Raw genomic sequence first — 16,277 nt, 5'->3', positions numbered from 1 at the left:
ACCCACGCCTCCGAAGTGACTGGTGCCTAAAACCAGCGCCTTAGACCGCTCGGCCACTCTACCTACACAACACGCGCGACACAGGAGCTGCGTCCTAGCCCACGACAACACACAGCAACGGCACAAAAATGAGACGTCAAAATTGGCAACGGTGGGATTCGAACCCACGCCTCCGAAGAGACTGGTGCCTAAAACCAGCGCCTTAGACCGCTCGGCCACGTTACCGTTATAGCGCCGACGACAATACGTTTCCTTTGTACTACAAAGATCACTTCGAAATGGAAATATCTCGGCAATCGCTGTAACATGTATTTCCTCTGCTCTCCCATTGGAAGCGTCTCTTTAGGCCATCCACAACAAGAAAATGCCGTGCCCGCCGTGTGGTAGCGGCGCCACTTGTCTGAAGCTGTCGTAGTTAAGGCGACAGCATCAAGAGACGTTTTCGTGCCGTGACCAGGTTTCGAACGCACGCGTCCGAAGAGACTGGTGCCTAAAACAAGCGCCTTAGATCGCTCGGCCACGCTACCTGCGCTACCTTCGGCCCCAGTGTTCCTAGCATTTGTAGAAACGGTGCACGCCACAGCTTCCTGCTCCGCTGTTCATCCAATCCGTCGCACCTCAAACAACTGCCCTTTTCGACTACAGAGAGCACCGGACGTCTGCGCCTCACGGCCGCCGGCATTACGTGTTGGCGATGAAGTGGTAGTACAAACTGCGGACTGCGGAACACGAGTGAAAAATCAAGAAAGCACTGTGATTTCGAGTACTCGTGCACTATCGTCACTGCAACGGTAGCAAGGCAAAACTTTCAAAATTTCCGTGACCAGGATTCGAACCTGGGTTATTGCGGCCACAACGCAATGTCCTAACCACTAGACGATCACGGCCACGCACGCGCCCACGGAGGCAGCTGGCTGGAGTGCAAGTGGCGATACACAGCAAAGCCTAGGCCAAGGTGGACGCCACAGCAGTGTCAGACACGGTCTCCATCACGTGTATACGAGTAAATGAACGTGCCTGCGCTGTCAGGACACTAACTAGAGTGGTTAGCTACATTCACCTCCCTGGCAGTGTCTTGCAGTCCTCCAAGCCTCTTGACTATGGGTATGTGGCTCGATAACAAGTGAATAGACGCCGCATCTCTCTCGCCGTCAGGTGTAGCCGCGAATCATACTTAACGCAGCTTTGTGCACGCGTCAGCGTAGCGTCAGTCGAGCAAAGTCGGGACAAGTCGCATAAGAGGAGCAACAAAAACTCACGTTTCCGGTACCGGGAATCGAACCCGGGCCTCCTGGGTGAGAGCCAGGTATCCTAGCCACTAGACTACACCGGATTACGACGCCAGTGCTCTTCCTGCGAACGCAGCAACCAGCCACGATTAACTGACGACAACTGTAAGAAATACACTCTTTCACGTTATAGAACGGCATCCTCTGGACGCATTTCATGGAGACGAACGCCAGCAGTGACGAGAGCAAAAGGCGCCTACAAATCCTGTCGTTGCTCCACGTACTGTTCTACGACAATTCACGAAGCAGACGCTCACGCCTTGTTGTGCTGTTTCCTTTGCGGGCAATGGGTGCAGCTGTCTTCGACGCAGGAAACATTACACGTTTAGCAGCTGTGGGGTTGGAACCCACGCCTCCGAAGTGACTGGTGCCTAAAACCAGCGCCTTAGACCGCTCGGCCACTCTACCTACACAACACGCGCGACACAGGAGCTGCGTCCTAGCCCACGACAACACACAGCAACGGCACAAAAATGAGACGTCAAAATTGGCAACGGTGGGATTCGAACCCACGCCTCCGAAGAGACTGGTGCCTAAAACCAGCGCCTTAGACCGCTCGGCCACGTTACCGTTATAGCGCCGACGACAATACGTTTCCTTTGTACTACAAAGATCACTTCGAAATGGAAATATCTCGGCAATCGCTGTAACATGTATTTCCTCTGCTCTCCCATTGGAAGCGTCTCTTTAGGCCATCCACAACAAGAAAATGCCGTGCCCGCCGTGTGGTAGCGGCGCCACTTGTCTGAAGCTGTCGTAGTTAAGGCGACAGCATCAAGAGACGTTTTCGTGCCGTGACCAGGTTTCGAACGCACGCGTCCGAAGAGACTGGTGCCTAAAACAAGCGCCTTAGATCGCTCGGCCACGCTACCTGCGCTACCTTCGGCCCCAGTGTTCCTAGCATTTGTAGAAACGGTGCACGCCACAGCTTCCTGCTCCGCTGTTCATCCAATCCGTCGCACCTCAAACAACTGCCCTTTTCGACTACAGAGAGCACCGGACGTCTGCGCCTCACGGCCGCCGGCATTACGTGTTGGCGATGAAGTGGTAGTACAAACTGCGGACTGCGGAACACGAGTGAAAAATCAAGAAAGCACTGTGATTTCGAGTACTCGTGCACTATCGTCACTGCAACGGTAGCAAGGCAAAACTTTCAAAATTTCCGTGACCAGGATTCGAACCTGGGTTATTGCGGCCACAACGCAATGTCCTAACCACTAGACGATCACGGCCACGCACGCGCCCACGGAGGCAGCTGGCTGGAGTGCAAGTGGCGATACACAGCAAAGCCTAGGCCAAGGTGGACGCCACAGCAGTGTCAGACACGGTCTCCATCACGTGTATACGAGTAAATGAACGTGCCTGCGCTGTCAGGACACTAACTAGAGTGGTTAGCTACATTCACCTCCCTGGCAGTGTCTTGCAGTCCTCCAAGCCTCTTGACTATGGGTATGTGGCTCGATAACAAGTGAATAGACGCCGCATCTCTCTCGCCGTCAGGTGTAGCCGCGAATCATACTTAACGCAGCTTTGTGCACGCGTCAGCGTAGCGTCAGTCGAGCAAAGTCGGGACAAGTCGCATAAGAGGAGCAACAAAAACTCACGTTTCCGGTACCGGGAATCGAACCCGGGCCTCCTGGGTGAGAGCCAGGTATCCTAGCCACTAGACTACACCGGATTACGACGCCAGTGCTCTTCCTGCGAACGCAGCAACCAGCCACGATTAACTGACGACAACTGTAAGAAATACACTCTTTCACGTTATAGAACGGCATCCTCTGGACGCATTTCATGGAGACGAACGCCAGCAGTGACGAGAGCAAAAGGCGCCTACAAATCCTGTCGTTGCTCCACGTACTGTTCTACGACAATTCACGAAGCAGACGCTCACGCCTTGTTGTGCTGTTTCCTTTGCGGGCAATGGGTGCAGCTGTCTTCGACGCAGGAAACATTACACGTTTAGCAGCTGTGGGGTTGGAACCCACGCCTCCGAAGTGACTGGTGCCTAAAACCAGCGCCTTAGACCGCTCGGCCACTCTACCTACACAACACGCGCGACACAGGAGCTGCGTCCTAGCCCACGACAACACACAGCAACGGCACAAAAATGAGACGTCAAAATTGGCAACGGTGGGATTCGAACCCACGCCTCCGAAGAGACTGGTGCCTAAAACCAGCGCCTTAGACCGCTCGGCCACGTTACCGTTATAGCGCCGACGACAATACGTTTCCTTTGTACTACAAAGATCACTTCGAAATGGAAATATCTCGGCAATCGCTGTAACATGTATTTCCTCTGCTCTCCCATTGGAAGCGTCTCTTTAGGCCATCCACAACAAGAAAATGCCGTGCCCGCCGTGTGGTAGCGGCGCCACTTGTCTGAAGCTGTCGTAGTTAAGGCGACAGCATCAAGAGACGTTTTCGTGCCGTGACCAGGTTTCGAACGCACGCGTCCGAAGAGACTGGTGCCTAAAACAAGCGCCTTAGATCGCTCGGCCACGCTACCTGCGCTACCTTCGGCCCCAGTGTTCCTAGCATTTGTAGAAACGGTGCACGCCACAGCTTCCTGCTCCGCTGTTCATCCAATCCGTCGCACCTCAAACAACTGCCCTTTTCGACTACAGAGAGCACCGGACGTCTGCGCCTCACGGCCGCCGGCATTACGTGTTGGCGATGAAGTGGTAGTACAAACTGCGGACTGCGGAACACGAGTGAAAAATCAAGAAAGCACTGTGATTTCGAGTACTCGTGCACTATCGTCACTGCAACGGTAGCAAGGCAAAACTTTCAAAATTTCCGTGACCAGGATTCGAACCTGGGTTATTGCGGCCACAACGCAATGTCCTAACCACTAGACGATCACGGCCACGCACGCGCCCACGGAGGCAGCTGGCTGGAGTGCAAGTGGCGATACACAGCAAAGCCTAGGCCAAGGTGGACGCCACAGCAGTGTCAGACACGGTCTCCATCACGTGTATACGAGTAAATGAACGTGCCTGCGCTGTCAGGACACTAACTAGAGTGGTTAGCTACATTCACCTCCCTGGCAGTGTCTTGCAGTCCTCCAAGCCTCTTGACTATGGGTATGTGGCTCGATAACAAGTGAATAGACGCCGCATCTCTCTCGCCGTCAGGTGTAGCCGCGAATCATACTTAACGCAGCTTTGTGCACGCGTCAGCGTAGCGTCAGTCGAGCAAAGTCGGGACAAGTCGCATAAGAGGAGCAACAAAAACTCACGTTTCCGGTACCGGGAATCGAACCCGGGCCTCCTGGGTGAGAGCCAGGTATCCTAGCCACTAGACTACACCGGATTACGACGCCAGTGCTCTTCCTGCGAACGCAGCAACCAGCCACGATTAACTGACGACAACTGTAAGAAATACACTCTTTCACGTTATAGAACGGCATCCTCTGGACGCATTTCATGGAGACGAACGCCAGCAGTGACGAGAGCAAAAGGCGCCTACAAATCCTGTCGTTGCTCCACGTACTGTTCTACGACAATTCACGAAGCAGACGCTCACGCCTTGTTGTGCTGTTTCCTTTGCGGGCAATGGGTGCAGCTGTCTTCGACGCAGGAAACATTACACGTTTAGCAGCTGTGGGGTTGGAACCCACGCCTCCGAAGTGACTGGTGCCTAAAACCAGCGCCTTAGACCGCTCGGCCACTCTACCTACACAACACGCGCGACACAGGAGCTGCGTCCTAGCCCACGACAACACACAGCAACGGCACAAAAATGAGACGTCAAAATTGGCAACGGTGGGATTCGAACCCACGCCTCCGAAGAGACTGGTGCCTAAAACCAGCGCCTTAGACCGCTCGGCCACGTTACCGTTATAGCGCCGACGACAATACGTTTCCTTTGTACTACAAAGATCACTTCGAAATGGAAATATCTCGGCAATCGCTGTAACATGTATTTCCTCTGCTCTCCCATTGGAAGCGTCTCTTTAGGCCATCCACAACAAGAAAATGCCGTGCCCGCCGTGTGGTAGCGGCGCCACTTGTCTGAAGCTGTCGTAGTTAAGGCGACAGCATCAAGAGACGTTTTCGTGCCGTGACCAGGTTTCGAACGCACGCGTCCGAAGAGACTGGTGCCTAAAACAAGCGCCTTAGATCGCTCGGCCACGCTACCTGCGCTACCTTCGGCCCCAGTGTTCCTAGCATTTGTAGAAACGGTGCACGCCACAGCTTCCTGCTCCGCTGTTCATCCAATCCGTCGCACCTCAAACAACTGCCCTTTTCGACTACAGAGAGCACCGGACGTCTGCGCCTCACGGCCGCCGGCATTACGTGTTGGCGATGAAGTGGTAGTACAAACTGCGGACTGCGGAACACGAGTGAAAAATCAAGAAAGCACTGTGATTTCGAGTACTCGTGCACTATCGTCACTGCAACGGTAGCAAGGCAAAACTTTCAAAATTTCCGTGACCAGGATTCGAACCTGGGTTATTGCGGCCACAACGCAATGTCCTAACCACTAGACGATCACGGCCACGCACGCGCCCACGGAGGCAGCTGGCTGGAGTGCAAGTGGCGATACACAGCAAAGCCTAGGCCAAGGTGGACGCCACAGCAGTGTCAGACACGGTCTCCATCACGTGTATACGAGTAAATGAACGTGCCTGCGCTGTCAGGACACTAACTAGAGTGGTTAGCTACATTCACCTCCCTGGCAGTGTCTTGCAGTCCTCCAAGCCTCTTGACTATGGGTATGTGGCTCGATAACAAGTGAATAGACGCCGCATCTCTCTCGCCGTCAGGTGTAGCCGCGAATCATACTTAACGCAGCTTTGTGCACGCGTCAGCGTAGCGTCAGTCGAGCAAAGTCGGGACAAGTCGCATAAGAGGAGCAACAAAAACTCACGTTTCCGGTACCGGGAATCGAACCCGGGCCTCCTGGGTGAGAGCCAGGTATCCTAGCCACTAGACTACACCGGATTACGACGCCAGTGCTCTTCCTGCGAACGCAGCAACCAGCCACGATTAACTGACGACAACTGTAAGAAATACACTCTTTCACGTTATAGAACGGCATCCTCTGGACGCATTTCATGGAGACGAACGCCAGCAGTGACGAGAGCAAAAGGCGCCTACAAATCCTGTCGTTGCTCCACGTACTGTTCTACGACAATTCACGAAGCAGACGCTCACGCCTTGTTGTGCTGTTTCCTTTGCGGGCAATGGGTGCAGCTGTCTTCGACGCAGGAAACATTACACGTTTAGCAGCTGTGGGGTTGGAACCCACGCCTCCGAAGTGACTGGTGCCTAAAACCAGCGCCTTAGACCGCTCGGCCACTCTACCTACACAACACGCGCGACACAGGAGCTGCGTCCTAGCCCACGACAACACACAGCAACGGCACAAAAATGAGACGTCAAAATTGGCAACGGTGGGATTCGAACCCACGCCTCCGAAGAGACTGGTGCCTAAAACCAGCGCCTTAGACCGCTCGGCCACGTTACCGTTATAGCGCCGACGACAATACGTTTCCTTTGTACTACAAAGATCACTTCGAAATGGAAATATCTCGGCAATCGCTGTAACATGTATTTCCTCTGCTCTCCCATTGGAAGCGTCTCTTTAGGCCATCCACAACAAGAAAATGCCGTGCCCGCCGTGTGGTAGCGGCGCCACTTGTCTGAAGCTGTCGTAGTTAAGGCGACAGCATCAAGAGACGTTTTCGTGCCGTGACCAGGTTTCGAACGCACGCGTCCGAAGAGACTGGTGCCTAAAACAAGCGCCTTAGATCGCTCGGCCACGCTACCTGCGCTACCTTCGGCCCCAGTGTTCCTAGCATTTGTAGAAACGGTGCACGCCACAGCTTCCTGCTCCGCTGTTCATCCAATCCGTCGCACCTCAAACAACTGCCCTTTTCGACTACAGAGAGCACCGGACGTCTGCGCCTCACGGCCGCCGGCATTACGTGTTGGCGATGAAGTGGTAGTACAAACTGCGGACTGCGGAACACGAGTGAAAAATCAAGAAAGCACTGTGATTTCGAGTACTCGTGCACTATCGTCACTGCAACGGTAGCAAGGCAAAACTTTCAAAATTTCCGTGACCAGGATTCGAACCTGGGTTATTGCGGCCACAACGCAATGTCCTAACCACTAGACGATCACGGCCACGCACGCGCCCACGGAGGCAGCTGGCTGGAGTGCAAGTGGCGATACACAGCAAAGCCTAGGCCAAGGTGGACGCCACAGCAGTGTCAGACACGGTCTCCATCACGTGTATACGAGTAAATGAACGTGCCTGCGCTGTCAGGACACTAACTAGAGTGGTTAGCTACATTCACCTCCCTGGCAGTGTCTTGCAGTCCTCCAAGCCTCTTGACTATGGGTATGTGGCTCGATAACAAGTGAATAGACGCCGCATCTCTCTCGCCGTCAGGTGTAGCCGCGAATCATACTTAACGCAGCTTTGTGCACGCGTCAGCGTAGCGTCAGTCGAGCAAAGTCGGGACAAGTCGCATAAGAGGAGCAACAAAAACTCACGTTTCCGGTACCGGGAATCGAACCCGGGCCTCCTGGGTGAGAGCCAGGTATCCTAGCCACTAGACTACACCGGATTACGACGCCAGTGCTCTTCCTGCGAACGCAGCAACCAGCCACGATTAACTGACGACAACTGTAAGAAATACACTCTTTCACGTTATAGAACGGCATCCTCTGGACGCATTTCATGGAGACGAACGCCAGTAGTGACGAGAGCAAAAGGCGCCTACAAATCCTGTCGTTGCTCCACGTACTGTTCTACGACAATTCACGAAGCAGACGCTCACGCCTTGTTGTGCTGTTTCCTTTGCGGGCAATGGGTGCAGCTGTCTTCGACGCAGGAAACATTACACGTTTAGCAGCTGTGGGGTTGGAACCCACGCCTCCGAAGTGACTGGTGCCTAAAACCAGCGCCTTAGACCGCTCGGCCACTCTACCTACACAACACGCGCGACACAGGAGCTGCGTCCTAGCCCACGACAACACACAGCAACGGCACAAAAATGAGACGTCAAAATTGGCAACGGTGGGATTCGAACCCACGCCTCCGAAGAGACTGGTGCCTAAAACCAGCGCCTTAGACCGCTCGGCCACGTTACCGTTATAGCGCCGACGACAATACGTTTCCTTTGTACTACAAAGATCACTTCGAAATGGAAATATCTCGGCAATCGCTGTAACATGTATTTCCTCTGCTCTCCCATTGGAAGCGTCTCTTTAGGCCATCCACAACAAGAAAATGCCGTGCCCGCCGTGTGGTAGCGGCGCCACTTGTCTGAAGCTGTCGTAGTTAAGGCGACAGCATCAAGAGACGTTTTCGTGCCGTGACCAGGTTTCGAACGCACGCGTCCGAAGAGACTGGTGCCTAAAACAAGCGCCTTAGATCGCTCGGCCACGCTACCTGCGCTACCTTCGGCCCCAGTGTTCCTAGCATTTGTAGAAACGGTGCACGCCACAGCTTCCTGCTCCGCTGTTCATCCAATCCGTCGCACCTCAAACAACTGCCCTTTTCGACTACAGAGAGCACCGGACGTCTGCGCCTCACGGCCGCCGGCATTACGTGTTGGCGATGAAGTGGTAGTACAAACTGCGGACTGCGGAACACGAGTGAAAAATCAAGAAAGCACTGTGATTTCGAGTACTCGTGCACTATCGTCACTGCAACGGTAGCAAGGCAAAACTTTCAAAATTTCCGTGACCAGGATTCGAACCTGGGTTATTGCGGCCACAACGCAATGTCCTAACCACTAGACGATCACGGCCACGCACGCGCCCACGGAGGCAGCTGGCTGGAGTGCAAGTGGCGATACACAGCAAAGCCTAGGCCAAGGTGGACGCCACAGCAGTGTCAGACACGGTCTCCATCACGTGTATACGAGTAAATGAACGTGCCTGCGCTGTCAGGACACTAACTAGAGTGGTTAGCTACATTCACCTCCCTGGCAGTGTCTTGCAGTCCTCCAAGCCTCTTGACTATGGGTATGTGGCTCGATAACAAGTGAATAGACGCCGCATCTCTCTCGCCGTCAGGTGTAGCCGCGAATCATACTTAACGCAGCTTTGTGCACGCGTCAGCGTAGCGTCAGTCGAGCAAAGTCGGGACAAGTCGCATAAGAGGAGCAACAAAAACTCACGTTTCCGGTACCGGGAATCGAACCCGGGCCTCCTGGGTGAGAGCCAGGTATCCTAGCCACTAGACTACACCGGATTACGACGCCAGTGCTCTTCCTGCGAACGCAGCAACCAGCCACGATTAACTGACGACAACTGTAAGAAATACACTCTTTCACGTTATAGAACGGCATCCTCTGGACGCATTTCATGGAGACGAACGCCAGCAGTGACGAGAGCAAAAGGCGCCTACAAATCCTGTCGTTGCTCCACGTACTGTTCTACGACAATTCACGAAGCAGACGCTCACGCCTTGTTGTGCTGTTTCCTTTGCGGGCAATGGGTGCAGCTGTCTTCGACGCAGGAAACATTACACGTTTAGCAGCTGTGGGGTTGGAACCCACGCCTCCGAAGTGACTGGTGCCTAAAACCAGCGCCTTAGACCGCTCGGCCACTCTACCTACACAACACGCGCGACACAGGAGCTGCGTCCTAGCCCACGACAACACACAGCAACGGCACAAAAATGAGACGTCAAAATTGGCAACGGTGGGATTCGAACCCACGCCTCCGAAGAGACTGGTGCCTAAAACCAGCGCCTTAGACCGCTCGGCCACGTTACCGTTATAGCGCCGACGACAATACGTTTCCTTTGTACTACAAAGATCACTTCGAAATGGAAATATCTCGGCAATCGCTGTAACATGTATTTCCTCTGCTCTCCCATTGGAAGCGTCTCTTTAGGCCATCCACAACAAGAAAATGCCGTGCCCGCCGTGTGGTAGCGGCGCCACTTGTCTGAAGCTGTCGTAGTTAAGGCGACAGCATCAAGAGACGTTTTCGTGCCGTGACCAGGTTTCGAACGCACGCGTCCGAAGAGACTGGTGCCTAAAACAAGCGCCTTAGATCGCTCGGCCACGCTACCTGCGCTACCTTCGGCCCCAGTGTTCCTAGCATTTGTAGAAACGGTGCACGCCACAGCTTCCTGCTCCGCTGTTCATCCAATCCGTCGCACCTCAAACAACTGCCCTTTTCGACTACAGAGAGCACCGGACGTCTGCGCCTCACGGCCGCCGGCATTACGTGTTGGCGATGAAGTGGTAGTACAAACTGCGGACTGCGGAACACGAGTGAAAAATCAAGAAAGCACTGTGATTTCGAGTACTCGTGCACTATCGTCACTGCAACGGTAGCAAGGCAAAACTTTCAAAATTTCCGTGACCAGGATTCGAACCTGGGTTATTGCGGCCACAACGCAATGTCCTAACCACTAGACGATCACGGCCACGCACGCGCCCACGGAGGCAGCTGGCTGGAGTGCAAGTGGCGATACACAGCAAAGCCTAGGCCAAGGTGGACGCCACAGCAGTGTCAGACACGGTCTCCATCACGTGTATACGAGTAAATGAACGTGCCTGCGCTGTCAGGACACTAACTAGAGTGGTTAGCTACATTCACCTCCCTGGCAGTGTCTTGCAGTCCTCCAAGCCTCTTGACTATGGGTATGTGGCTCGATAACAAGTGAATAGACGCCGCATCTCTCTCGCCGTCAGGTGTAGCCGCGAATCATACTTAACGCAGCTTTGTGCACGCGTCAGCGTAGCGTCAGTCGAGCAAAGTCGGGACAAGTCGCATAAGAGGAGCAACAAAAACTCACGTTTCCGGTACCGGGAATCGAACCCGGGCCTCCTGGGTGAGAGCCAGGTATCCTAGCCACTAGACTACACCGGATTACGACGCCAGTGCTCTTCCTGCGAACGCAGCAACCAGCCACGATTAACTGACGACAACTGTAAGAAATACACTCTTTCACGTTATAGAACGGCATCCTCTGGACGCATTTCATGGAGACGAACGCCAGCAGTGACGAGAGCAAAAGGCGCCTACAAATCCTGTCGTTGCTCCACGTACTGTTCTACGACAATTCACGAAGCAGACGCTCACGCCTTGTTGTGCTGTTTCCTTTGCGGGCAATGGGTGCAGCTGTCTTCGACGCAGGAAACATTACACGTTTAGCAGCTGTGGGGTTGGAACCCACGCCTCCGAAGTGACTGGTGCCTAAAACCAGCGCCTTAGACCGCTCGGCCACTCTACCTACACAACACGCGCGACACAGGAGCTGCGTCCTAGCCCACGACAACACACAGCAACGGCACAAAAATGAGACGTCAAAATTGGCAACGGTGGGATTCGAACCCACGCCTCCGAAGAGACTGGTGCCTAAAACCAGCGCCTTAGACCGCTCGGCCACGTTACCGTTATAGCGCCGACGACAATACGTTTCCTTTGTACTACAAAGATCACTTCGAAATGGAAATATCTCGGCAATCGCTGTAACATGTATTTCCTCTGCTCTCCCATTGGAAGCGTCTCTTTAGGCCATCCACAACAAGAAAATGCCGTGCCCGCCGTGTGGTAGCGGCGCCACTTGTCTGAAGCTGTCGTAGTTAAGGCGACAGCATCAAGAGACGTTTTCGTGCCGTGACCAGGTTTCGAACGCACGCGTCCGAAGAGACTGGTGCCTAAAACAAGCGCCTTAGATCGCTCGGCCACGCTACCTGCGCTACCTTCGGCCCCAGTGTTCCTAGCATTTGTAGAAACGGTGCACGCCACAGCTTCCTGCTCCGCTGTTCATCCAATCCGTCGCACCTCAAACAACTGCCCTTTTCGACTACAGAGAGCACCGGACGTCTGCGCCTCACGGCCGCCGGCATTACGTGTTGGCGATGAAGTGGTAGTACAAACTGCGGACTGCGGAACACGAGTGAAAAATCAAGAAAGCACTGTGATTTCGAGTACTCGTGCACTATCGTCACTGCAACGGTAGCAAGGCAAAACTTTCAAAATTTCCGTGACCAGGATTCGAACCTGGGTTATTGCGGCCACAACGCAATGTCCTAACCACTAGACGATCACGGCCACGCACGCGCCCACGGAGGCAGCTGGCTGGAGTGCAAGTGGCGATACACAGCAAAGCCTAGGCCAAGGTGGACGCCACAGCAGTGTCAGACACGGTCTCCATCACGTGTATACGAGTAAATGAACGTGCCTGCGCTGTCAGGACACTAACTAGAGTGGTTAGCTACATTCACCTCCCTGGCAGTGTCTTGCAGTCCTCCAAGCCTCTTGACTATGGGTATGTGGCTCGATAACAAGTGAATAGACGCCGCATCTCTCTCGCCGTCAGGTGTAGCCGCGAATCATACTTAACGCAGCTTTGTGCACGCGTCAGCGTAGCGTCAGTCGAGCAAAGTCGGGACAAGTCGCATAAGAGGAGCAACAAAAACTCACGTTTCCGGTACCGGGAATCGAACCCGGGCCTCCTGGGTGAGAGCCAGGTATCCTAGCCACTAGACTACACCGGATTACGACGCCAGTGCTCTTCCTGCGAACGCAGCAACCAGCCACGATTAACTGACGACAACTGTAAGAAATACACTCTTTCACGTTATAGAACGGCATCCTCTGGACGCATTTCATGGAGACGAACGCCAGCAGTGACGAGAGCAAAAGGCGCCTACAAATCCTGTCGTTGCTCCACGTACTGTTCTACGACAATTCACGAAGCAGACGCTCACGCCTTGTTGTGCTGTTTCCTTTGCGGGCAATGGGTGCAGCTGTCTTCGACGCAGGAAACATTACACGTTTAGCAGCTGTGGGGTTGGAACCCACGCCTCCGAAGTGACTGGTGCCTAAAACCAGCGCCTTAGACCGCTCGGCCACTCTACCTACACAACACGCGCGACACAGGAGCTGCGTCCTAGCCCACGACAACACACAGCAACGGCACAAAAATGAGACGTCAAAATTGGCAACGGTGGGATTCGAACCCACGCCTCCGAAGAGACTGGTGCCTAAAACCAGCGCCTTAGACCGCTCGGCCACGTTACCGTTATAGCGCCGACGACAATACGTTTCCTTTGTACTACAAAGATCACTTCGAAATGGAAATATCTCGGCAATCGCTGTAACATGTATTTCCTCTGCTCTCCCATTGGAAGCGTCTCTTTAGGCCATCCACAACAAGAAAATGCCGTGCCCGCCGTGTGGTAGCGGCGCCACTTGTCTGAAGCTGTCGTAGTTAAGGCGACAGCATCAAGAGACGTTTTCGTGCCGTGACCAGGTTTCGAACGCACGCGTCCGAAGAGACTGGTGCCTAAAACAAGCGCCTTAGATCGCTCGGCCACGCTACCTGCGCTACCTTCGGCCCCAGTGTTCCTAGCATTTGTAGAAACGGTGCACGCCACAGCTTCCTGCTCCGCTGTTCATCCAATCCGTCGCACCTCAAACAACTGCCCTTTTCGACTACAGAGAGCACCGGACGTCTGCGCCTCACGGCCGCCGGCATTACGTGTTGGCGATGAAGTGGTAGTACAAACTGCGGACTGCGGAACACGAGTGAAAAATCAAGAAAGCACTGTGATTTCGAGTACTCGTGCACTATCGTCACTGCAACGGTAGCAAGGCAAAACTTTCAAAATTTCCGTGACCAGGATTCGAACCTGGGTTATTGCGGCCACAACGCAATGTCCTAACCACTAGACGATCACGGCCACGCACGCGCCCACGGAGGCAGCTGGCTGGAGTGCAAGTGGCGATACACAGCAAAGCCTAGGCCAAGGTGGACGCCACAGCAGTGTCAGACACGGTCTCCATCACGTGTATACGAGTAAATGAACGTGCCTGCGCTGTCAGGACACTAACTAGAGTGGTTAGCTACATTCACCTCCCTGGCAGTGTCTTGCAGTCCTCCAAGCCTCTTGACTATGGGTATGTGGCTCGATAACAAGTGAATAGACGCCGCATCTCTCTCGCCGTCAGGTGTAGCCGCGAATCATACTTAACGCAGCTTTGTGCACGCGTCAGCGTAGCGTCAGTCGAGCAAAGTCGGGACAAGTCGCATAAGAGGAGCAACAAAAACTCACGTTTCCGGTACCGGGAATCGAACCCGGGCCTCCTGGGTGAGAGCCAGGTATCCTAGCCACTAGACTACACCGGATTACGACGCCAGTGCTCTTCCTGCGAACGCAGCAACCAGCCACGATTAACTGACGACAACTGTAAGAAATACACTCTTTCACGTTATAGAACGGCATCCTCTGGACGCATTTCATGGAGACGAACGCCAGCAGTGACGAGAGCAAAAGGCGCCTACAAATCCTGTCGTTGCTCCACGTACTGTTCTACGACAATTCACGAAGCAGACGCTCACGCCTTGTTGTGCTGTTTCCTTTGCGGGCAATGGGTGCAGCTGTCTTCGACGCAGGAAACATTACACGTTTAGCAGCTGTGGGGTTGGAACCCACGCCTCCGAAGTGACTGGTGCCTAAAACCAGCGCCTTAGACCGCTCGGCCACTCTACCTACACAACACGCGCGACACAGGAGCTGCGTCCTAGCCCACGACAACACACAGCAACGGCACAAAAATGAGACGTCAAAATTGGCAACGGTGGGATTCGAACCCACGCCTCCGAAGAGACTGGTGCCTAAAACCAGCGCCTTAGACCGCTCGGCCACGTTACCGTTATAGCGCCGACGACAATACGTTTCCTTTGTACTACAAAGATCACTTCGAAATGGAAATATCTCGGCAATCGCTGTAACATGTATTTCCTCTGCTCTCCCATTGGAAGCGTCTCTTTAGGCCATCCACAACAAGAAAATGCCGTGCCCGCCGTGTGGTAGCGGCGCCACTTGTCTGAAGCTGTCGTAGTTAAGGCGACAGCATCAAGAGACGTTTTCGTGCCGTGACCAGGTTTCGAACGCACGCGTCCGAAGAGACTGGTGCCTAAAACAAGCGCCTTAGATCGCTCGGCCACGCTACCTGCGCTACCTTCGGCCCCAGTGTTCCTAGCATTTGTAGAAACGGTGCACGCCACAGCTTCCTGCTCCGCTGTTCATCCAATCCGTCGCACCTCAAACAACTGCCCTTTTCGACTACAGAGAGCACCGGACGTCTGCGCCTCACGGCCGCCGGCATTACGTGTTGGCGATGAAGTGGTAGTACAAACTGCGGACTGCGGAACACGAGTGAAAAATCAAGAAAGCACTGTGATTTCGAGTACTCGTGCACTATCGTCACTGCAACGGTAGCAAGGCAAAACTTTCAAAATTTCCGTGACCAGGATTCGAACCTGGGTTATTGCGGCCACAACGCAATGTCCTAACCACTAGACGATCACGGCCACGCACGCGCCCACGGAGGCAGCTGGCTGGAGTGCAAGTGGCGATACACAGCAAAGCCTAGGCCAAGGTGGACGCCACAGCAGTGTCAGACACGGTCTCCATCACGTGTATACGAGTAAATGAACGTGCCTGCGCTGTCAGGACACTAACTAGAGTGGTTAGCTACATTCACCTCCCTGGCAGTGTCTTGCAGTCCTCCAAGCCTCTTGACTATGGGTATGTGGCTCGATAACAAGTGAATAGACGCCGCATCTCTCTCGCCGTCAGGTGTAGCCGCGAATCATACTTAACGCAGCTTTGTGCACGCGTCAGCGTAGCGTCAGTCGAGCAAAGTCGGGACAAGTCGCATAAGAGGAGCAACAAAAACTCACGTTTCCGGTACCGGGAATCGAACCCGGGCCTCCTGGGTGAGAGCCAGGTATCCTAGCCACTAGACTACACCGGATTACGACGCCAGTGCTCTTCCTGCGAACGCAGCAACCAGCCACGATTAACTGACGACAACTGTAAGAAATACACTCTTTCACGTTATAGAACGGCATCCTCTGGACGCATTTCATGGAGACGAACGCCAGCAGTGACGAGAGCAAAAGGCGCCTACAAATCCTGTCGTTGCTCCACGTACTGTTCTACGACAATTCACGAAGCAGACGCTCACGCCTTGTTGTGCTGTTTCCTTTGCG

At 54.0% G+C, this 16,277-nt stretch overlaps 30 non-coding genes across 30 annotated transcripts; all 30 read right to left on the bottom strand.

Moving 5' to 3' along the window:
* Positions 1 to 143: 143 nt before the first annotated feature.
* Trnal-uag (transfer RNA leucine (anticodon UAG)) lies at positions 144 to 225 on the bottom strand. Its single transcript has one exon. It is a non-coding gene; the product is annotated as a tRNA-Leu (tRNA).
* A 590-nt stretch (positions 226 to 815) lies between these two features.
* Positions 816 to 887, bottom strand: Trnah-gug (transfer RNA histidin (anticodon GUG)). Its single transcript has one exon. It is a non-coding gene; the product is annotated as a tRNA-His (tRNA).
* A 374-nt stretch (positions 888 to 1,261) lies between these two features.
* On the bottom strand, positions 1,262 to 1,333 carry Trnae-cuc (transfer RNA glutamic acid (anticodon CUC)). The gene has a single exon. It is a non-coding gene; the product is annotated as a tRNA-Glu (tRNA).
* Positions 1,334 to 1,777: 444 nt separating this feature from the next.
* On the bottom strand, positions 1,778 to 1,859 carry Trnal-uag (transfer RNA leucine (anticodon UAG)). Its single transcript has one exon. It is a non-coding gene; the product is annotated as a tRNA-Leu (tRNA).
* Positions 1,860 to 2,449: 590 nt separating this feature from the next.
* On the bottom strand, positions 2,450 to 2,521 carry Trnah-gug (transfer RNA histidin (anticodon GUG)). Its single transcript has one exon. It is a non-coding gene; the product is annotated as a tRNA-His (tRNA).
* Positions 2,522 to 2,895: 374 nt separating this feature from the next.
* Trnae-cuc (transfer RNA glutamic acid (anticodon CUC)) lies at positions 2,896 to 2,967 on the bottom strand. Its single transcript has one exon. It is a non-coding gene; the product is annotated as a tRNA-Glu (tRNA).
* A 444-nt stretch (positions 2,968 to 3,411) lies between these two features.
* On the bottom strand, positions 3,412 to 3,493 carry Trnal-uag (transfer RNA leucine (anticodon UAG)). The gene has a single exon. It is a non-coding gene; the product is annotated as a tRNA-Leu (tRNA).
* Positions 3,494 to 4,083: 590 nt separating this feature from the next.
* Positions 4,084 to 4,155, bottom strand: Trnah-gug (transfer RNA histidin (anticodon GUG)). The gene has a single exon. It is a non-coding gene; the product is annotated as a tRNA-His (tRNA).
* A 374-nt stretch (positions 4,156 to 4,529) lies between these two features.
* Trnae-cuc (transfer RNA glutamic acid (anticodon CUC)) lies at positions 4,530 to 4,601 on the bottom strand. The gene has a single exon. It is a non-coding gene; the product is annotated as a tRNA-Glu (tRNA).
* Positions 4,602 to 5,045: 444 nt separating this feature from the next.
* Positions 5,046 to 5,127, bottom strand: Trnal-uag (transfer RNA leucine (anticodon UAG)). Its single transcript has one exon. It is a non-coding gene; the product is annotated as a tRNA-Leu (tRNA).
* A 590-nt stretch (positions 5,128 to 5,717) lies between these two features.
* Positions 5,718 to 5,789, bottom strand: Trnah-gug (transfer RNA histidin (anticodon GUG)). The gene has a single exon. It is a non-coding gene; the product is annotated as a tRNA-His (tRNA).
* A 374-nt stretch (positions 5,790 to 6,163) lies between these two features.
* Positions 6,164 to 6,235, bottom strand: Trnae-cuc (transfer RNA glutamic acid (anticodon CUC)). The gene has a single exon. It is a non-coding gene; the product is annotated as a tRNA-Glu (tRNA).
* Positions 6,236 to 6,679: 444 nt separating this feature from the next.
* Positions 6,680 to 6,761, bottom strand: Trnal-uag (transfer RNA leucine (anticodon UAG)). The gene has a single exon. It is a non-coding gene; the product is annotated as a tRNA-Leu (tRNA).
* Positions 6,762 to 7,351: 590 nt separating this feature from the next.
* On the bottom strand, positions 7,352 to 7,423 carry Trnah-gug (transfer RNA histidin (anticodon GUG)). The gene has a single exon. It is a non-coding gene; the product is annotated as a tRNA-His (tRNA).
* A 374-nt stretch (positions 7,424 to 7,797) lies between these two features.
* On the bottom strand, positions 7,798 to 7,869 carry Trnae-cuc (transfer RNA glutamic acid (anticodon CUC)). Its single transcript has one exon. It is a non-coding gene; the product is annotated as a tRNA-Glu (tRNA).
* Positions 7,870 to 8,313: 444 nt separating this feature from the next.
* On the bottom strand, positions 8,314 to 8,395 carry Trnal-uag (transfer RNA leucine (anticodon UAG)). The gene has a single exon. It is a non-coding gene; the product is annotated as a tRNA-Leu (tRNA).
* A 590-nt stretch (positions 8,396 to 8,985) lies between these two features.
* On the bottom strand, positions 8,986 to 9,057 carry Trnah-gug (transfer RNA histidin (anticodon GUG)). The gene has a single exon. It is a non-coding gene; the product is annotated as a tRNA-His (tRNA).
* A 374-nt stretch (positions 9,058 to 9,431) lies between these two features.
* Positions 9,432 to 9,503, bottom strand: Trnae-cuc (transfer RNA glutamic acid (anticodon CUC)). The gene has a single exon. It is a non-coding gene; the product is annotated as a tRNA-Glu (tRNA).
* A 444-nt stretch (positions 9,504 to 9,947) lies between these two features.
* Trnal-uag (transfer RNA leucine (anticodon UAG)) lies at positions 9,948 to 10,029 on the bottom strand. Its single transcript has one exon. It is a non-coding gene; the product is annotated as a tRNA-Leu (tRNA).
* A 590-nt stretch (positions 10,030 to 10,619) lies between these two features.
* Positions 10,620 to 10,691, bottom strand: Trnah-gug (transfer RNA histidin (anticodon GUG)). The gene has a single exon. It is a non-coding gene; the product is annotated as a tRNA-His (tRNA).
* A 374-nt stretch (positions 10,692 to 11,065) lies between these two features.
* Positions 11,066 to 11,137, bottom strand: Trnae-cuc (transfer RNA glutamic acid (anticodon CUC)). The gene has a single exon. It is a non-coding gene; the product is annotated as a tRNA-Glu (tRNA).
* Positions 11,138 to 11,581: 444 nt separating this feature from the next.
* Positions 11,582 to 11,663, bottom strand: Trnal-uag (transfer RNA leucine (anticodon UAG)). Its single transcript has one exon. It is a non-coding gene; the product is annotated as a tRNA-Leu (tRNA).
* Positions 11,664 to 12,253: 590 nt separating this feature from the next.
* Positions 12,254 to 12,325, bottom strand: Trnah-gug (transfer RNA histidin (anticodon GUG)). The gene has a single exon. It is a non-coding gene; the product is annotated as a tRNA-His (tRNA).
* A 374-nt stretch (positions 12,326 to 12,699) lies between these two features.
* On the bottom strand, positions 12,700 to 12,771 carry Trnae-cuc (transfer RNA glutamic acid (anticodon CUC)). Its single transcript has one exon. It is a non-coding gene; the product is annotated as a tRNA-Glu (tRNA).
* Positions 12,772 to 13,215: 444 nt separating this feature from the next.
* On the bottom strand, positions 13,216 to 13,297 carry Trnal-uag (transfer RNA leucine (anticodon UAG)). The gene has a single exon. It is a non-coding gene; the product is annotated as a tRNA-Leu (tRNA).
* Positions 13,298 to 13,887: 590 nt separating this feature from the next.
* On the bottom strand, positions 13,888 to 13,959 carry Trnah-gug (transfer RNA histidin (anticodon GUG)). Its single transcript has one exon. It is a non-coding gene; the product is annotated as a tRNA-His (tRNA).
* A 374-nt stretch (positions 13,960 to 14,333) lies between these two features.
* Positions 14,334 to 14,405, bottom strand: Trnae-cuc (transfer RNA glutamic acid (anticodon CUC)). Its single transcript has one exon. It is a non-coding gene; the product is annotated as a tRNA-Glu (tRNA).
* A 444-nt stretch (positions 14,406 to 14,849) lies between these two features.
* Trnal-uag (transfer RNA leucine (anticodon UAG)) lies at positions 14,850 to 14,931 on the bottom strand. Its single transcript has one exon. It is a non-coding gene; the product is annotated as a tRNA-Leu (tRNA).
* Positions 14,932 to 15,521: 590 nt separating this feature from the next.
* Trnah-gug (transfer RNA histidin (anticodon GUG)) lies at positions 15,522 to 15,593 on the bottom strand. The gene has a single exon. It is a non-coding gene; the product is annotated as a tRNA-His (tRNA).
* Positions 15,594 to 15,967: 374 nt separating this feature from the next.
* Positions 15,968 to 16,039, bottom strand: Trnae-cuc (transfer RNA glutamic acid (anticodon CUC)). Its single transcript has one exon. It is a non-coding gene; the product is annotated as a tRNA-Glu (tRNA).
* Positions 16,040 to 16,277: the final 238 nt, after the last annotated feature.

This window comes from Schistocerca gregaria, unplaced genomic scaffold (genome assembly GCF_023897955.1).
Source record: "Schistocerca gregaria isolate iqSchGreg1 unplaced genomic scaffold, iqSchGreg1.2 ptg001006l, whole genome shotgun sequence".
NCBI lineage: Eukaryota > Metazoa > Arthropoda > Insecta > Orthoptera > Acrididae > Schistocerca > Schistocerca gregaria.
Note: the sequence above shows the minus strand (reverse complement) of the source record. Positions and strands in the feature narration are given on the sequence as shown.